Source organism: Centroberyx affinis, unplaced genomic scaffold (genome assembly GCF_046629955.1).
Source record: "Centroberyx affinis isolate AG114_WGS23_722 - 3 ecotype Tasmania unplaced genomic scaffold, CSIRO-AGI_Caff_v1 ptg000198l_1, whole genome shotgun sequence".
Lineage (NCBI taxonomy): Eukaryota > Metazoa > Chordata > Actinopteri > Beryciformes > Berycidae > Centroberyx > Centroberyx affinis.
In genome coordinates, this window is record NW_027278891.1 from 1 (window position 1) to 19,736 (window position 19,736).

Sequence of the window (19,736 nt, forward strand, 5' to 3'; positions counted from 1 at the left end):
TTTGCTTTTGTACCGTATTTGGTAGAAATAGTCAAAGGAGCCACAAAGCAAATAAGACCTGTGTAATTCTAAATGATCTGTAATCCATTAAAAACTATTAATCACACATCTAAAACAGCTAGTGGCCTGTTTTAAGTAAACTCAGACACTATTGATTTAGGCCTTGTGAGAAAAAGTTTCCTCTAATGGAAAATAGTTTGTCACTACAGGGCATTTAAAATAATATTATTCGACTTTGCTGATGGTTGACTCATTTCCAAGTTTTCGCCCTGAGACCAAACAACAGTTTGCTAAGTGAGTAGAAACAGTCTTGTTTTCCTGTAGCAACACTGAAACAAGGAGAAACTGATCTGGAAGAGGCAGCCGTCCAGGTCTTTTTGTTCCACTGATAGATGTAGCTCTCTAGCTAGGACAAACACACCCGCGTGTTCCAACAAAACAGCCAATTCATGGACTCAGACTCACCCACTGAAAAGATTTTAAACGGAGAGCTGCGGTTACAAGGTCAATTGCATAACCTCCATATCACATGGCTGTGAAAACACTGACTTATTCCAGAAGGATAAGAAGTAACACAACGGTTATTACTATGAAACAAAAACAAGGTTATTTATGCTCAATTGTAATTCATGTCATAATCGTCTATATGTTTTTTGTTTTTTTATCCATTCAGATGAGCATCCAGCATATGAGCTTGGAATCAGAGCAGATATGATGGTCTGGTGTTTCATCTTGGCACCCTGCTCTTGAGAGTAAAGTGCCAATGGCAGTCTCTATAGTAGCACTCCCCACACTATAGGCTTCTTTCTGCCATTATATAGGCCACTGTAGATTACATAACTCTGCCACTGCATGGCTCTGGCGCCTCAAGTATCTGCCAATGCAGCCACAGGACTGTCACTGTCACACACACACAGTCACACATGTGTTCACGCAGTCTCACACATACACTCTAAGTCATGTGCACCAACCATGCAATTTAAATGTGTTGGGGAGTGCAAGCTGGTTTCATAGACATCGCTGGGCTGTAAACACACACACACACACACACACACACAACTCAGAACAATACTTGGCTGGCTTAAGAGACTGGCTCCACATGACTAACTGAACTACAGTACTTGCCTTCACTGCTGTGCTCCCCCACGCGATACAAAACAGCAGCTTAGTCAGGGGTCTGTTAGTACGGAAAAGAATGCACAAACTTTTAATAGGCAAACTATAGCAAGATGAGCTTTAGTGGTGGTGATGGTGATGGTGGTGGTGGAGGCCACAAACCATGCTGTTTCACTACTTGCTTTAGTAATTATGCAACATCCATTCACACATACAGAATACAATATGATATTTCACTAGGATAAACAGGATGGAAAATGTTCCTCCATTTAAAATGATCGAAGCACATCAAATCGGCAAAAGGCTTTTGAGCACAGAGAAGAGATCAGCTGATGCCATCCGTGACAGTAAATGAATCGCAGTCAGTTTTTTCAATCCTACATGAAATACAGACAGCCTTGACTCCCACATGCACACTCCGTGGACCAAAAAGAGCCAACACTCTTCTTGGGTTATAAAGTAAATGAAGTAAGAAGGTAACAACACACAGTGCCTTTAGTCACACAGTCCATGATCAGGTCTCCCCTTCCTGACAGGCACAGGTCCGGAGTCATTGACTGTAGCCAGCTTATCTTGCTCCAACCAGATGATGCACAGATCCGGGGTATAAATCCTCAGCTGATGGCAACTTTAAGGCAATTTAAATTGGCTACCCCTGGGCCCATCACCACAGATTTATGTGAGAGCCACAGACAGAGTCCTACATCCCTAGGGAAGTAGATGCAGGGGAGGGTTGCACACACACACATATACACACACACACACACACACACACACACACACACCTGGAGCTACCCAGTACAACCACAGCCTTGCAGTGTAAGTGACTGAGCAGCCCCACTGGAGCAGTTTTAGGTTAAATGTGTTGCTCAAGGCCACATCAACAACAAATACTAAGGGAGGAGAGGGCAAGCCTGGATTAATAATTTGTCCCATAAATAATTCATTTTTGTTTTCACTTGTATATCTGCATTAACCATGTGACCATTTGAATTTCATGATTCCAGGGATTAACGTTTCCTCTGAGGAGAGATTTACAGTTTGTAGGCACCCTGCTGCCCTGCTGCCCTCAGGATGCCATTAGCTTGTGCTGATATGTACCCACATGAGAAAACCAACTCTTTGCTACTGTGTATTGTTCTGTATCACTGGTCCAGGTAATGGTGAAAACAGTAAAGCAGCCCCACAGATAGCCACAGCACTCACTTAAATAGCAAGACATAAAACATGCAAATAAGGGTGAAAACAATAAATGAGGATGAATTCAGAGTAGGAGAAAGCAACTGCCCATTCCCTAATTTTCATAGTCACACTGCAAACCAGCAGCTTTTTAGTCACAATTAACCCCTAACCTATTCATACTAGGCTATTCACTCTGCTATAGTCTTGATTAAAACATGTCAAGGAAGATAAACGATCAGATGATTTATGGATTTCAATTATGCCACGCAGATTAAGATGGGGACATCCAGTAGTTTTAATAGATGTTAGAGCAGCAGAGCTAAGACAGGGAGCAAAGGTGAAGGCTGCTGCTGGCGCCGTGATGAGAAGTGAATATGAACCGATACTCATTTCCACATCAAAAGGAGAAAAGACTCAATCATAAGCCCTTTGAAAAAAATGTGTTGGTTTTTGAAAATCCTGTGGTTACTTTAAGACGGGCATTTGATACACTTTGCTTTTATGTGTTTTAGGGCTGCAACTAACGATTATTTCCATTGTCGATTAATCTGTCGATTATTTTCTCGATTAATCGATTAGTTGTTTGGTCTATAAAATGTCAGAAAATGGTGAAAAATGTGGATCAGTGTTTCCCAAAGCCCAAGATGACGTCCTCAAATGTCTTGTTTTGTCCACAACCCAAAGATATTCAGTTTACTGTCATAGAGGAGTAAAGAAACCAGAAAATATTCACATTTAAGAAGCTGGAATCAGAGAATTTTGACTTATTTTTCTTCAAAAATTACTCAAACCGATTAATCGATTATCAAAATAGTTGGCGATTAATTTAATAGTTGACAACTAATCGATTAATCGATTAATCGCTGCAGCTCTAATGTGTTTGTACTTAAGAGTGTAAACACAGAAGCACAGAGCTAAGAAGCTAAGCTACTGGAAGGCAAACTTGAATCTGAAACCAGCACAGGGAGAGCTGCGCTGGCCTTCACTGACTTATGCATCGCTGATATGAATTCCCTCTTAATCGCCAATAAGTAAGTTTGAATTTTGAAGTGACGTGATCTGCTGCTGCCAAAGTAGAGTTAAATACACATTACAGTGCCAGGATTAAGAAAATGTCATTGATCTCCATAAGCAGTTCCTTTGGCTCTAATATTAATAGGCTCTAGCTATTCTCCTCATGAATAATACGCATGGCTAATTCAATTAGCAAGCAATATTTCAGCTAACATTCCAAGTGGGGAAAAACAAAACGAAAACAATTTAAACCCCGATTTCTAGTGAAACAATTATTCAATTTCAGACTAAATCTAATCTATTTAAAAGGATTGACCCAAAGCCCGGCTGTAAATTGATTTAGCGTGTCATTCTATTGGCAGAGGAAACGTAAACATGCTCATCAGTGTGAGCATTAGTGGGTGAATTAAGGGAGACGTGGTGAAATGTGACTTCGGGTCTCCACTACACCCCCAACCCCAACATCCGCACACACACACAGCCATTTAAACACAAACATACAAACAAACACACACACACACACACACACACACATACATCCCCTGCCCCCTGGGTGTTGTGAGTAATGCTGCTGTCACATGCAGTAGCGTTATGTGTCATATACAACAACCATTACAACTCATCCCTATAGATTGGTGAATGATGGATAAAATCACATCGGAGAGGAGAGGAGAGGAGAGGAGAGGAGAGCAGGGAAGAGAAGAGAAGAGAAGAGAAGAGAAGAGAAGAGCAGAGAAGAGAAGAGAAGAGCAGAGAAGAGAAGGAGAGAGGGAGAGAAGAGAAGAGGAGAGAGAAGGAAAGAGAAGAGAAGAGAAGAGAAGAGAAGAGAAGAGAAGAGAAGAGAAGAGAAGAGAAGAGAAGAGAAGAGAAGAGAAAAGAGAACAGAAGAGCTTCAGGTTTTCTCAACTGACCTGAGAGGCAGATGAAGGTCATGTAGTCTCCCTGACCGCCGGTGGCCAGGAAGGGGATCTTCTTCTTGGTCCTCCGCTTCACCTGCACAGCCGCCAGCATCTTCTCATCGTGGGGCGTGAAGACCTCCTTGTTGATGGCTGACTTGGCACTCATCTCTAGGGCCGGCGGGAGTGAGCAGCAGGCAGAGGGATACGGCGGAGAGGACGAGATCCACTCTTCACTGAAGCAGGGGGAGATAAGAGAGTTAAGGGAAAAAAGTAATATCAGATTACATTGTTGAGGAGGAAGGATGAACCGCAACACCTGGTCAGACTCTGTTACACTTCGGGAGAGTGAGGAAGAGCGAGCGGGAGAAAACGTTCCTGGATGGTAGAGATAGCTCCACCACCCGTCTTCTTGTCTGCTCACAGCCTTAGCCTTCACCCAATCATTCCCCCTGGTCTCCAAAACACACACACACACACACACACGCAAAACCAATCTCAATTCATACACTGTCCACTGCTCACAGCGAATGGCACCATAAAAGAACATAATGACAGAGGGAGTAACAGGTTTTAAAATGCAAGATGGTCACTCCTCTCTGTGTGGCAGCCAATCTCCACGCTCTGTCTCTCTAAGTGCCTTGCCAATATTCTCATTGGAAGCCACTGCCACTCACCAAGTCGAAATTACTTCAGCTGAAACCGTTGAGAGAAAGTCTCACTGCTTCAGAGCAACAATCATGTTTCTATTATTGCAGCCATCTTTTACTCATGAATTTATCTCTCTTGGTGACTGGGAACATGCCTCTAGAGAGCGAGCACTATGGCTGATGGTGTCAGGGAAAACAGTGCTTAGTTGGGCCAACTGTGCTTAAGTGCAGGATGCGGTCATAAAAAAAGTGGGTTAATTAGGTCCAAATGCTCTCAAGAGGACTGTGGAGCTTAATCATTTTCTCAGCCACACACACACACACACTCACTCGAGAGACACACACACACAGACAGGCCACACCGCTGCTGATGCACCAATCTAACTGTCAGTCTCAACCAGTGGATGAATTACTCTGCTGCGAGGCATAGCAACCCAGACTGCAAAACAATGGCTTCATCAAATTGGCTTGCTAATAAACAACAGACCACAAACACTAAGTTGTTTTCTAACAGCGCAGCCAGCTTCAAAGGAGTGTTCAGCAGCTGAGGAGAAGCGAGCAGAATCAGTATGTGGACACAGTTCACCAATCATCACAGAAAACAAAACCAGCAGGAGTACAAGGCTTACATGAGCAGTATAAAGTCCCCAAGCAAACTTCTCCACCCCCAAACACGGTGAATCAAAGGCTGCCATTGTTACTCGGTGGTCATTGTTATAGAGAAGGATTACGTCAGGCCCAGGAAGGACACTCGAACAGCAGCAGAACATACAACGACCATGACAACAGACAGACATATAAAAGATATAATCTGACTGCATTGGGTTATGTATGCATTCAGGAATGTCTCATAAATAAATGCACAAAACAAGATTTACAAATATATATCACAAATTGCACAAACATGCACATTAAGCACTTCAAATGCAATTGTTTTTATTGTATAAATATATTATTCTTGGAAATATAGGCCTATGTGAAATTGTTTAATATTTAATCAGTTGATGGTTGTCATTACACATGTCGGGTGGCATTTGTGTATGGGAAAAATAAATTTGTGATCACCCTTGTTTATTTACAAGTCATGATATACATTGCAAATCTAGTTTTGTGCATGTCTTTATATACGAGACATTCTTGATTCCATACTTATGCAGTAAATTGTCTTATTGCACAAGCTCTCAATGTGACTGGGGCTCTTTATGCAATGTAAGACTTTAAGAGTAAACAAAAGCACGAGCCAAGATTTTGTGGAGAGTAATTAGAATGGCTAATAAATATGCCTTCCCTTGGAATCCTGAAAACGTCCAACGTCCCAACGCTAAGCGTAGGAAATAGACCCATTAAGACTAATACACCCTCAAACTTGAGCACACAGCTGTTCTGCACTCGACCTTCTGTCAAAAGCAGGAAAGGTCTTTGGTCCACAGCCTTTTCAGCTGACACCGTATAGAAACGCAAAGTTATGCTTTGAGTTAGAGTGGATTCACTAGTACTATTTCATATCAAAGAGTCCTCTGATAAAACAAGGAAGAACTGTACTGTATCAGACCTATATCCCCATACCAATATCCCCTGACTCTATCAAGCTTTTTGAATATTCAGTTCAGCTCTGAATGTATTCAGCATTTACATCTTCACCACAGTTTTCCCCTCCATGTGGTAGACTAAGCCCTATTGTGTATCAGAGCTGTCAGTGCTTTGACACAGAACTTGGAGACAATAGAGGTGAATCAGTGAAAGGTCACTGGTCTTGTTGCTCTCCAGTTGTAGCAGAGCATCCCAGCAGAGAGTCTCTCTCTCTGGAAGCTCTAATCCGTAGTATCTCTCCCTCTTCTCTTTTCCACCATCCTCCAGCTGAGATGGAAGGCTACCCCCATCTTCCCTGCAAGCTGTCACCAGGCAAACGGGAGCCCATATCCCCCCTCAGGTGGCCCACTGAAGCGTGACGAGAAGGAGGGATAAGGGGATGGGGGATGTGAGGAAGAAAACAAGGAAGAGAAAGACGAGGAGGAGGCAGACAGGAGCCTCCGGGCGGTGAAATGTGGCCAGATACAATGCGTAGCTTATGGTCTGACTTTGAGCTGCCTTACGCAATGCTCACAGTGCAGGGTTGAGCTGCTGTGGTGGAGCGAGCCAGGGAGCTGCTGTGGCAGTGAAAACGACACATATATATTTTACTGCTGCTTATCACCCCATTTCCTAGCAGAGCCCCTTTCAAAAACACTTCATTAAGTGTGGCTGTACCTTGCCAAGCAGTGAAAGGAGTAGCAGTGTTCCTGCTCATTCCCTCGCTCCCCTCTTGCCCAGTGTGTTAATGTGAAATCTGTTCAGTCGGTGCTCACGGCTCTCCTGGGGCCTCTTCGGAGAGGGGTCTTTGAATTAGCAGCACAGCCAGTTCTTTTAGCACCACCACAGGCCCGCTCTCCAGGCTCTCCTCACAAGCCCACGGGAGCCTGCCACAGCGGCAGCAACAGCCTGAAAAGGGAAGAGGTTCCAAAGACCAGGTGGACGATATGGGCCATGACAGCCTCATTACACTGATCGGCCATGATTAGATTGAAGGTCTTGCCACCCATTTTATTGTCTTTAATCTCTTTTATCACGGCATGAAAACTCAAAGCCAAATTAGCTGTTGACATAGACTAAAAGATCCATCTCAGAAGGAATTACAAAGTATAAATTGCTCTGCTGCTCCCATAGCTGCACTGCTGGTGAGTGGGTTTGAGAATTCTTTGGAGAGTGCTCCATCAGAAATGAATCTCATGCTGGAGATGTGGACTAGTGTGCAAAGCCGGAGAGAAGGGCTACTGAAACCTAGTGGGACAGTGAGGTGTAGCTTTGTCTCTCTCTGCCACACATGGCTCAGTGGTGCTGTGAAATAAATGTGTGTGTGTATGTGTGAGAGAGAGAGAGAGAGACAGACAAACATGGGAAATCACATTCCTGTGCCTTATCTTTCATTCACATTCCTTAGAGAACACCCACCATTCAAATGGGAATTAGAACTTATCATTAACTCTGTTTATGTGTCTATGGGTGTGCGGAAATGCAGACATGCGCAAAGAGCTGCAATTATGGGGAAAGCGGAACCCAGTGCAAAACAGCATGATACCTTTTTCGACTGATGCTAAGAAGGGAACTGTCAATTAAGGAAATACAGGGGCGTGCTGCTGGTGGCTCAGACGGCAAACGCACATACCAGACACTTAAAATCTCAGCTAATGCTATGCCGTCACATCTTTCTCTACTTGCTTTCATGATTTGTTTGCTTTATTTATCAAAAAAATGAATAAACTAATCTTTTTAAACAATGATAATAAGGATGTACAATTTCTTTCTGGAGCCCCGATGGTACAGTATTGGAGAGACATGAGTAATGCTATACTTAAAATAGACACGTTCAGTAAACACAAATACCGGTGCACTGGTGTGTCAACAAGCATGTTGAAAGCCTTGCTTGCGGGTAAGATAGCAACAGATAAGAGGCCGCCTACCTGCAGCAGAAGACAAGAGGGAAAGCAGTGTGATCAAAATGTTTTTAGTGTCACCACTTAAACTAACTGTTGGGGGGTAGGCCTAGATAAAAAGTAAACTGACATTAAGTACGACTCGCGGAAGAGCAACTTCACTTCATACGATTCAATTAATATGAAGAACATGATGATATCTGGCAGGATAACTGGCTGAAACAGATAACATGATCCTCCTCTGGTAGTAATTCATCCCCAATATCTTCTCCCCTATCCACATTTGACCATGACCTCTCTCTTCCCTCCCACCTTTCATCCCTTACTCGCCCTCCCTGTAGAGTTTCTTTCAAAGGCAGTTTATATTATTCCAGAGACTCGCCATGATTCCCTACTCTCAAGGATGTGCGAAAGAAACGGAACACTTCGCCTCATCTGCAGCCTCTCACGCATGTCCTTCATGTTGGCTCATGGCTCCACACAAAGCCTTGATTTTACGGCAAAACCTCCCACAGAGCACGCAACTTCATGGATTACATCTTTAGAGAGTGATATCATACAATGGTGACACTGGGTGAGTGATGATCCAACATCCCCACATGCACAGATGGTGAATGTTACCTCTTATAAAATGATGGAGAGACAACATTGTCCACCCTGCTGTCTTTGTGCTGTCAGTGCCAGCTGATGATGTATCAGTATCTAGGCCTACCTTAGGGGGATGTGGGAAATAAATAACATAGAAATAATAACTTCAGGATAGAATAAGACCATGTATATAGCGTTGCCATGTCATAGTAAAAGAGCACACAAGTGCATGTGAAGTGTGGGTGGTGTGCGACATGTGAAAGTGGTGATAGGAAGTTACTAGAGTTTCAGTAATGGCCACAGACGAAGGTGCATCACGAGGTTAAAATGTCATGTGAAACGCACATATGTGAAGAATCAGTTGAAACCAGTGTTATAAAGAGGAACTTAGGATCCTCTTTCCTTAGAGACCGCTCTACCACTGCATGAGCCTCATGTAAGAGAGTCCTCTCTCCATGTGTAAGGAATAAAGACTTATTATTCAGTATTCACAGAGACATCTGAATTAGCGTAAATTAAATCAGGTACTAATTAATGCAGGTACTGAGGGGATCATTTTTCCTTGACAGGGAACAGCATTGATCTACAGATGCTAGAAAAGTCATTTGTTACATGAGTAGTAAAAACAGTTCAGTTGCAGGCCACTTGAACGTACCGTGTTTGCTGATAGGGCCAATAATGCAAAGATTTATTTTGTTGCACAGCTAGACCTTACAGTTCACGCTGAGGGAAAATTCTCTCTGGTATTTCATAAGATCAGACATGAAAGTCAGTAAAAAGGAGCCCATTTATTTTAGCACTATTTCAGTGATGTTCTAGGGAGTAACTTCGCTTTGGGACTGAAACGGCTCTCACTTTTCTGTGGTACTTTGAGGCTGGATTGTGAATTATTGAGTCAGAAGAATTTTCTCCGAAATAGTCTAACCTAGTCAAGAGTGCACCACAGAACCGTTGTTGCAAGCTCAAGGGTCGGACTGCTCATTTAAGCTGGGTGCACACTACACAAGTTAAGGCCTGATGTAGCCGGACATGTTGTTGAGATCTGAGACAAAACACCCAAGTGGGAGCCAACTCGGCGAAGCTCATTAAAGAGCAAATCAACACTAAATCACAGAAGGCAGAAAATTGTTGTTGCACTGCTCTCTATGGGTTGAAACTGTCACGCATGTTGCACTTCTGGCCACACCCCAATCAGTGATGTCAAAGCAGGTGTTTTGCATCAGCTGTCAAAGACAAAACACCTGCTTTCACATCATTCATTGGGGTGTGGCCAAAAGTGCAACATGCTTGGAAGTTTCAAGTTTCTTTGAGCAGTCTCCAACATCCAAAGATCTAGCAACATGCATGCATTGATTTTTTTTGCTGACAAAATCAAATATGTTTGCATGTTGCGCTCTTGTAGTGTGAGACAAGTTTTAAGAACAGTGAGCAGCAATAGCTATTGAGAGCTCACTAGGAAACCAGGCAGAAGAGGTAGAAACTACAAAACAACACATCAAGCTTTATAATTTACCTCCAACTCTCCCAGCAGAATAGACAAACCATGCTGCCTGCCGCTTTCCAACCAACCTCCTTTGGCATCTAGCCTAGCCCTCTTCTTTTCTTCTTTTTCAGCACAAATGACAAACGCTAAGTGCTGTGAGCTGTCCTTTCTTCTCAAGCTTTATTTTAGCTTTATTTTAGCAATCAGGTGAAAAACAAAGTCATGTTTTGCGTGTTTTCGCAAGACAGCGGGGGTATCGAAATCCCTCCTGACCCAATCCAAGTGAAGAGTCTTTTAATGTGTGACCTCCTACCTGTGCCACATCATTTAGCGTGCACAATGAACATTTAGCACAGCACCACGTCGGCAGGACAACAAACTACAGGATAGAGCGTTGTTTAATGTTGTTTAATACAGAGATCAGGTTTTTGACAGTCGTGTAGTTTGCACTCCAACATTAGGATTAAATTCATTTTCACATATTGAATGAGGGAACCCGTGTCAGCATGCATAATCGGCATTCCTAATCCGAGATGCTACAACTGCCTGCCATTTTATTTCTGCACACGCATTACAGAAGTCAGTGTTTGTGTCTGAATCGCTCCCAAGCAGGGGGATACGTTGGAGGAGGACAGAGGGTAGAGGATCAAAACCACTCCTTTCTGTTCTTTGCCCGATAACCCCTCCGCATAACTTCATTTGATGTTTCTTCCTTTTTTCCCCCGCAAAATCTTTAGTGCAAGCAATGCAGAGTGTATACTGAGGAGGTGAAAGGTCAGTGACAATATACATGAAAATGGAAATGTCCTGCTGATCCCTATGTCATGTTCTAAAATAATACAAATCTGATAAATAAAAAAACAATAGCTCTGTGACAGCAGCAGGTCGAGTATGACCTCTACTCTTTTTCCCTCAAAAGGAAGATTTTAAGATAAGAGGAGGACCCATCCATTTTCCTGGGTGACTCAGCTGCCAGTGAGGGTTATATAGTGCCAGGGAGGCATGGGCTAACCGTGAATCAATGAATGGCATGCCAAGCCCCCAAATGAGCTCATTCTTTACAGCCTGGCGCCTTATGGCAATAAAACCTTTGGGAGGGACTGAACAGCAGTGGGTAAACAGCAGAAAAACCAACAGACAACGCTCACCAACTGACATCTCCAACATAATAGCCAGAGGAATAATTTCCACAATGACTAAATTATCAACTCAACAGCTGGGTTCAGCCTAAGGCATTAACAATACAATTATGAACCTACAATTTGTTTACCTAAGGATAAGCTAATAGGGATAGTAGCATTGTGTCAATGTACATAGCCAAAGTAATGGGTTTGGATGATGTAGCCTAGTTTAAGTCAACTCAGCAAATAATCTGAGGTTAAACTGCTTCAGATGAAAAAAAACAACTTCTATCCATCCTTGTATCTAACTTTGCTTTTTCTGTATCATAGCATATTATTATAATTGTTGCTCATAGAGAACCAAGCTCTCTCATGATGTCAGTCACGCAGGCAACCACAGCAGGACGGATCTTGGTGTTTCATCAGACTCTGACTGGCTGTTTTTGTTCCTCTCTTCATTATACGAGCCACTGAAGGAAACGAGGCTCGTTATGTCTGTCTTCAAGGCTGCCTCTGAAAGCAGCGCCTGTCCTCTGGCAGCAGAACAAGTTGAGACAGTGGACGCGCAGGGAGGGAACCCGCTCGACAGTTGTTTAAGATTATGCTGACTGTAATTGGATGCTAAAGTATGGGGAAAGGTATAAGCTTATCTGTTATGGGGTGCCAGAGCAAATTAAGCCCCGAACCCCTGTATGTGAACAAGAAATATTTGAGCATAACTGGGTTAGTTAACAGCACTGGGAGGCACAGGGGGAAGATTAGGCGCCTCACAGCTAATGTGAACCGAGCACCCAGCCTGGTCTCAACCTGTCACAGAGATACTGTGGAGGAGACATGAGGTAATTGCTCCTCAGAGATACTCAAATTTAAAATCCAAATAGCTTTTTCCACCTTTGGCTCCAACACACACACAAAGCTCAGCAAAGAGGTACAGTAGGCAAGCCCAAACATTAATTATAGCACGCCACACTAACTGACCACTTTTCAGCCCTCTTGTATGAGAGAGGTGTGTTGTTGTACACCTCCACAATTGATTTGAGCATCACGGAAAAACAACCGCCCTTCAAACGAGGCTTTGAAAACACAAGTTTTCATGTGAATAGAACATACTGATATCATTTCTGGAGTACCACAAAGATATAGGCATGGAATCAGTGTGCCTTAAACAACTTTTTGACTGGATATGGTTCATTAGCAGTTCATGTTAGTTCATGGTTCATTCACTGGCTCACTTTGATATCACCTGTTTTAAAACATATCAATAGTGCAAGCTGTGAGTGTATTTATGAACAAAGCCTCTGCTGATAATAAATATAATCTTATCTTGCCACATGAATTTAAAACATGGATGGGTGATACAGTAAAGTAGCCTATAATCATAATACTCTGCTATCAAAGTTTACTTGTCTGGCTGGGGGATTACTGGAATATTTGCAATTCCGTTGTATGGTACAGGGACAAGGCTCTCTTATTTTAATGAAATACCAGAAGAAATATCAGAGGTTTGAGCAAGGTTGTGTTTGTTGTACGACTCCAAAACTGGGAGGCGTGGTGCTCCTACCAGCTACAGCGCACCTGTGATCACGGTAAAACACAAAAAATGACACCCATTCCACTCAAATTAACCGCAATTGCCCAATTTTAAAGCAAATGCGACAACACGTCAACTGTTTATCAGCAAGTTCGCTTTCCAAGCGCACCCTTTAGGAGTTATAGGAGATGACTGCTTTTGCCAAAGGTTGCTCTTGGGACATAAAGGTCTAAAAAATACGTTTTTTAAAAAGGGGCAAGCACCAGTATCACACAGGCGCGCCGCTCGCACACGCACACACACACACACACACACACACACACACTTGCTCTGTTCCCACCGCAAAGTGGCTGAAGGGTTGTTGACGCACACGGAGAGTAAAGTGCCAACATTTGTCAGTAACGCGGCAAACGAGTCGTCCTACGTGGACTGGGAAAACATTGAATAAACTTTCTAAACTGCAGGCAGCCATCAGTTTGTACATTAAACCCACCACTCTACATCACAACACTAGTGTAATCTAACGTTACTCACCGTTGTGTTTCAGCGACGTTTTCCACGTGCGGTTTCAAAAGGCTTCAGTAAATTTCTCCAGCTGTCACACTTCACCCGCTTTCAGCAGCCTCGTCCTTATTGTTATCTGTTCAAACCAAACGATAGCATTTCGTATTCAACATTACGCTAATTTCACTTCCACAACAGTTGCTCGTCTCTCGGCAGAGGGGGGGAGTTTGTTTTCCTTGCTGCCGTTTCTGCGGAGGGACCCGTCTGTCTGGATGGGAAACCAGTAGCAGGTTCCCAGCCAGACGGACCCAACCGCCAATCACGTACAGTACAGTTAGTCACCACGTAGCCTGTTACACATTTTGTGGGAGTCTCTTTGAAGTGCAAAATTTTAAAAATAAAATAAAATACGCAGGCTAAACAATAGGTATTATAATGAGGTGTGGCATATTTTTGGCAGAGACAATGGTAAACATGAGCTGCAAAGTTACCTTTTTTTTTTTTCTTTTTTTTTTTTATCATTTTACATCTACTGTGTTGTACTGGCAGCCTGCTTTAGTTTTTGAGACTTAAATCTCAAAACAATAATTTGTAGAGGCTCCTAATACTTTGCAGAAGCTCCCTACATTCCTAATAACAGCTAAATGAACAGCAGACGACCTGACTGTTTCCCTTATGAAAAACAACTATAAACAACTAGTAGCCTACAACACCTACAGTAATCCTATAAAACATTTAGAAGGATACCATACAAACATCACAGAAAACTAGTCCCAACAAGTCCCAATAGGAATGTCATAGTGATAGATAGGAGATGAAAAAATGCCATAACTATGATTAGGTCATTGTGGAGGGGACTCACTGTTGAGTACTAACAGTCACACTATCAGTCCATATGGGGATATTATTGGACTATAACAATGACAAATGAATATTTAACCCTTTTTATCACCTGCTTTTGACTTAAACATCAAAGAAATCCTAACAGTAGAAGACACAATGGCTAAATGAGCAGTAGAACTTCTAGGTATTTCCTGGAGTAACTGTGAAAAACAAAAATAGCTTATGACTAACTTCTTTGGATTACTGGTTTAGACCAGGCCTACCTGAACATTTTCCAGCAGCTCAGTGTGGGAGATGTTGGAGGTGTCAGCCACTGTGCTCCTGACTGTCCGAAACTGCCAGCTGTTGGCCACCATGCATCCTTTGTTCCTACAACCATGCCAACAGCATGCAGTTCCCTAGAAATTCACACACATGCAGCGGCACTGTGCGCGTGTGTGTGTGTGTGCGTGTGTGTGTGTAATGTTTTGCTTGGCTGGATGTGAGTCATCCAGATTCCCCACAGAGCTCTAATTCCTGTCCTGATAGAGTTTAGCTTCTTTTATAGGCTGTGTATCCATTTCAAACAGACTTGGACGCCGTCGCCTCATCTGAGATAGTTCAAGTTTTATCTTTGTTTCTTTGCCGCTGGTCATTAACATGTTTTAATGAACAGTGATGAACATCTTAGCCATCGTTATTTGTCATTATAAGCGCAGAAGACCAGCTGTACCATGGCAGATGTCCTTGTGTTAATTGAAAATGCCAAGGTATTAAATTCATGACAAAGAATCAACCTGAGAAGTGATTCACCCATACAAGAAAAATAAATCTTACTTGGTGGTCGGCACACAGCAGTCCAGTAATCAAATATTAATATTCCTTACTGGCCTTCAAAGCTTCATTGGGGACATTTTACAAGGCTTTGTCTGGGTTTGTACAGTATTTCTACGCTACAGTAAACAGTTGCAACACTTTATTCCTCATAAGATGTCACTGTAAGCACATAAGACCAAGTGTATTAACGGCAGATGTCACTGTGTCAGTTGACAGAAAAAGTAAGGTAGCCTATTACATGCATGACAGAGGATATGACAAAAACAATTCAATATCTTGGAGAACTGATTTCCTAATCCATGTAAAAACAAAAAAGTTATACTTGGCAGCTGGCACACAGCAGTCCAATAATCAAATAAGAATGTTCCTTATTTCTCTGGCCCTTCAAACTTCCTTGGGATCTTTTTACAGTTTGTCTGGCTTTGTATTTCTACGCTACAGTAAACCGCTCAACCATCTGGTTCAGCATGTGGAAAGAGTTCATTTCAAGAATTTAGAAATGAAAAGAGTTTGCCAAGTCTTCTGAGACTGTTTTTTTATATCCTTACCTTCAGACTATCCACTTTGATTTACAGAGGCTTTTCCATTGCCTGTAAATTTGGATGTGGAGGGGGAGTGTTTTGCTGTTATAGACACAAGGCCGTTGGGACAGAGAGCAAAAAGGTACAAGATACAGCGTAAGACTCTCTGTGACACTGTAGAAATACAGAACTGAGCCTCTGAGCTCCCCTACATGAACAAACACGCTCAGAGTAATGAGTCACTTTCTCCAGGTTGAGGAAAAACTGTGAGTGGCCAACGAAAGAAAGCAGATATAACGTGCGCACACACACACACACACACACACACACACACAAACACGCACACACACACACACTAGCAGAAAGGGTTAAAGGGGCATTAGCTGTTTCCTGCTGGCGAGTCTGGGAATTCAGGCAGCTGAGTCTCTCTGGGGAGAGATTGGCCGGTGCTATGCTCTGATGAAAGAGGCAAAACACTGCATTGAACCAAGTCAATGTTACTATGGCACTACCAGCCTCAAAACAGTCAGCAGAGTGATTGCCCAACAAACATGTTGAAAGCCTGAAACTGGTTATTGCTAAATTCTATGCTGAGGTTACATCTTGGATGCATGAATCAAACCACAGAGGCTGAAACGTCCTCCAGGGTTTTGCTAGCATGGCTAGAAGTTTCCGAGCGGTGTTAGAGGGCTGGAGTCTTTAGGACTGATGGAAAGAACTTTTTGAGTAGGTTTTATTTTCTAAAGCATCTACTCCCTCTTGTGCTTGAGTTTTATTTTTAGACATAACGGCAGTGAGTACAACAAGACCTATTATTTACAGTAAAATGAAGTAATTCTCGACTTTACCTCCCATCATCAATACTCATTTTTGATAATATTAGAACTAAACTAAAGCCTCATACTGGCCTAGTGATTACTTTTTCCAGGGCCATGCCAAAAATGGGTATTTGTTTAATATTTAGTGCAACAATTTTTGGAACACACGCAAAATCTTGTGCAAAGTGAGTACTGCTATGTGAGTTAAGCTACTTTGTTTGTGAGATTTTGCTTTTATGTGAGTCACTTTCTAGGTCAGGACTGTTTCCCTTTCTTTAGTACAATTTAACTCAAGTATCAGTGACGTTCCTTCAACATGAGTGAAACATATCAGCAGTTTTCCCATCCCAAAGGAACTCCACCACACACTCCCTCTCAGCTGACTCCATCACCTCTCCTTCCCTCCCTTCCCTCCCCCTCTCCACACACGCCCTCTTTCCCTCCGCCCCAAAGCGCCCTCCACAAGTGGAAAACGTAAACATCCTTCCTGCCCATGACGTGACAGGAGGAGCCGTGCGGGCCGGCTGGAGGAGGGAGAACTAGGCGCCTCAAGTCCCTGTGGAGAGCAGGGTAAACACGGAGATCTGACGATAGAGGAATGGAACGGTGCGATGGACCCTCATGCTCCAACCGCCGGCTGCCTCTCATCTCCCCACACGGCCAGATGGCTGCCACACACACACACACACACCCACACACACACACACTCCCCTGATACACTCTCTCTGTCTCTCTCTCTCTTTCTCTCTGCTGCACCAATCAAACGGTGTATTCATGTGGTTTGTTGTTTATTCTGTACAGTGTGCTGCATAAATCATGAGTTCATACACTGGTTACAGAAGAACTATGTTAGAGCTTACTAAAGAATGACACGTCTTGTTCTTTGTTAGTTAACATCCATACCTTGCTTCAAAAAGTGTGTACACTCAAACCATGTGTTTGAGTGTAAATACTGTATGACTTCATGTTTGAGTTTCTATTGTGTACATCTTTGCACCAAACAGAGAATATCAAGCAGCACATGTTTTGTTTTCTTTCATCCGAGTTGTTCTCTGGCTCTCGTTAACTCAGAACTTTGTGGAACACGTCAGTCTCCATTTTGAGCAACATTCAGGGAGGTGGACTGTGTGTTTATGTGAGGGGGGCGTCTGAACCTCTTGTTTAGATTTCACTTGTCAAGCCAGGGAAAGTGTGTGTGTCAGTGTGTGTGTGTGTGTGTGCTCCTTTCTACACCTTTTCCTGTACATTATTAAACTAGGTCAAGTGTAACAATACACTTTGATAATCATTTAGCAGTGTGAAATGAGAAGATATTAAGACCTCGGCCCCGACATTGATTTTACCTGCAAGAGCCTGACAGAATATCTTCACACATAACCCCTAACCAATCACATTAGATACACACCTAACCATTCACATTAGATACACACCTAACCAATTGCATTAGATACACACCTAACCGATCGCATTAGGTGCACAATAAGGCAACTTGTGCAATGCAGAACTCTGAGGTGAATAAACGACTGACTTCGGTTTTGTTTCTGACACTTTGTCTTTCCGATTGACGCTTGCCCATTTCGCACATTCAATTAGGCTTCTTCGCCTGAGTGCACTTCAGTCCAAATCCACGGGTAATCAGACCTATTTGAATACACCTGGAGTAATCAAGCCCCTTTGTTGCATGCAGAATTGTGTGTGCTGTAGCGTGGTAAAACAAATAAGCTTTCACAGAGAACACTGTGCTGAGCAGAACCACTTTATACGGACATTTCATACTTTCCAAGGCATATATTTATTTTTAAAATGAGTCATTGTAGGACAATGGTTGTCAAAAGACTTTATTTGATGAGCCCTCTGTCTGGGTGAAGAATTATCCATTTGACCTTTCAATCACTGTGGGATCAGACAGACCTGTCACTTCTTTAAAATTACCCCAAGTAAGTGCAGCGCTCATACTGACGTCGGTCTCAAACATTGTTTCCCTCTTTGAGTGTTGAATTTTGTGACCAGTTATAGGAATATTCCTTTGCCATGTTAATTAAATTTGAAGCAGATATTAACCATCAATCATCTGACTGTCAAGCCAGCCACAAGTAATAGCTTTCATATTCAGATCAATCATAGCTGCTATAACACTCTCTGAAATTATAGTGAAGAAATTTGCTTTGAATCCTTGTTTTGAATTCTGCATTGATCAACAAAACTGATTAAATGGTTGCTTGTTCAAGTCAATCACTCATTTAGTTTTAATATACAAAATCAATATTTAATTAAATAAACACTGTTGGTCTACAAAGACAAGGAGGAGGCCTCACTCAACTGGCACCATTAATCTATTCTATCTTTTCACATAACTGGTTGGTCAAGACTTTCCACTTTTCAACCTATAGTGGATTGTTTGTCCTCTATCTCAAACCATATGAAGAAACAACTTCCTTGAACTAAAACGAAAAAACGCCTTTCCTTCCTCCGCCTCTTTCCTTAATTTACATAACAATTGATGAACAAGGAAGACGAGGAAAGGAAACAATTCAAGATGCAACATGTGTCAGTGGAGGAAATGCATGTCTTTGTGCCACCTGGACTGATGTCAAATAATAGGACACATAAAGGAGAAATCTTGTCTTCTGTAAGACTATACCGCTGCTTCACTATAATGCAGAAAACAAAGTAAATGCAATGTGGAATGCAAGACACTTCATAGCTGTGAAATTAAGCATTGGGACTGTGCTCTAGTCAGTCTCCTCTGTTTCTCCTTACCTCCTATGCATTGTGCCAGCGCTGGAAAAACATTTAATCTCCGTTTGCCCACAGGCAGCGGCTTAACTCAGGGGTGAAAAACAGGATTTTGAGAAAAAGAATCCATCTTGAATCAAAGTTAATACTCAGAGGTGTGCCGAAGCCGAATTATAAAGCAACTAGCCGGGCGATAGACTCTGTAATGGAGACACACGCCATTAGCCGCCACAAACTGCATCCATCTCCATCATGACAGTCTCCTCAGCTGACTGATAGGTGTGTCTGTGTGTGTGAGTGTGTGTGTGTGTGTGTGTGTGTTACTCCTCACTCCACCAAGTCACCTGTATCATTACAGAGGATTAAGATGGATACTGACAACCTCATTTGACCCAAACGGCTCACTCAAACTCATTTATACTGGAGAAACTTTGGCCCTCTATTGTC